This window comes from Arachis duranensis, chromosome 2, assembly GCF_000817695.3.
Source record: "Arachis duranensis cultivar V14167 chromosome 2, aradu.V14167.gnm2.J7QH, whole genome shotgun sequence".
NCBI lineage: Eukaryota > Viridiplantae > Streptophyta > Magnoliopsida > Fabales > Fabaceae > Arachis > Arachis duranensis.
The window spans coordinates 5,774,001-5,775,821 of record NC_029773.3 but is presented as its reverse complement, the minus strand read 5'-3'; positions in this window follow the sequence as shown (position 1 = coordinate 5,775,821).

Here is a 1,821-nt window from a genome sequence, read left to right as displayed (position 1 = left end):
GATAGATGATTCTAAATATATCATGTTATGACTTTGTGAAGTAGTATAGTAGTATTTTTTTTGAATTGATTGAAAAAATCGAACAAATCCAATCAAACAAAACCAAACTAATTTTTTGATTTGGTTCGGATGGCTTTGATAAAAAAATCGAACCAAATCGAACCGCAGTTTAATTAAACGATCGGATCGAATCGAGTGACTTTTTACTCAAAAGCCGAACCAAACCTGAACACTTCTATAATATGCTGGAAATACTGAAGAAATTAAAAAGAAGAGAATGAAAAAAAAAAAAGAAGTTAGAAAAAAAACTTTCCCATCTCAAAAATAATTAATGAATTCTTGATCGCAATCTATTTTAAAGCATGGATATATATATATATATGAAGAAGGAGAACAACCACCAAATTTAAAGGGTGGCAATGGCATTAAAAGCCCAAAATAGCAAAATCGTTATTTTTTTAATTATAAAAAATTATATTATGCATATTTAGTATTATTTTTGAATTTTATTTTTGAGAAATTTATTCAAAACTTAAAAAAAAAAAGAGAAAAATGACATTTTAAAAAAAATTATTTTATTACTCTTATTAAAAAAAGAGATAATTGTTGAAACACTACTATTTTTACACAATATTTCATTTGAATCATTTGCGGCATATTCTTTCAGGTATTTTTTTTACTCTTTTTATTATTAAATTTATATTTAATATTGTGTGTGGTATGAAATCTCAATTTCAATTCTATTTTTTATGTGGTTTTATTTTTATATAACTTATTTTTTTATAGTTATTACAGCAAGTTCTTAACTCCAATAAAGGAGGGAGTTTTAGTAGGAGTAGCAAGTTCTTAACATGACACACATTTTATATTTGTTTTCTATTTTTACCTATTATATCATATACAATAAAACACTAAATACTAACTACATAATAATTTTTTTTAACATTGTCATCACTATTACACTTTTTATTTTGCATATTGGATTGATATTTGATAATGGTGTTTTTCTTTATTATGGATTGTTGGGTTATTAATCTCAAATGTGCATCGTGTAATTAGGATACAAAAATTGGATCCTTTGATTTTTTAGAAGTACAAAAATCAGAACCTCTAATTTTTAATTCAACAAATTAAAAATTTTTAAGGTTAAAAAAAAATGATTTCTATATTTTTCACAATTTTAAAAAATCTCAAAATTATAATGACGAAGGAAATCACCCATTTCACCTCCTAACCTCCAATCTTAACTAGATTAGCAACCCGATTATGGTGAAAATAGCTATGAATCCACTTTGGTTGATTGAATATACACTTCTTATTTTCAAAGAGTCTAGAAAAAAATAAATACAAAGCTTATATCATATTTAAATTAACTTCAACTCATAAATAAATGGTACATAAATTATTTATACTAATGAAAAAAAAAAAACATTCATAACTTAGATAATGTGACACTAATACATAACACAAAATTTATTATTCTAAACAATATAAAACTTATATTTATTATTATAATTAACTAATATAATTAACTTACTAACTTTATTTGCTCTCGCATTAACATTATCAATAGAAAATAATTAAAATATGCAATCAAACACATAAATTGTGCAAGAAATAGGTGGGGTGGGAAGCAACTTTCCGTTTTTTTTTTACTGAAGTTGGGCTTCTACACTATTTCTCAGGATTAGGGCTTCTCATTCATTTCTCGTGTGAAGACGTTTCATGATATTTATTATTAACCCAATTCCTTAATTTTTTGGTAAACTGAGATTTAAGTGTTTGGATTCATAAACCCATCCCAACGAACAAAAGATAAAC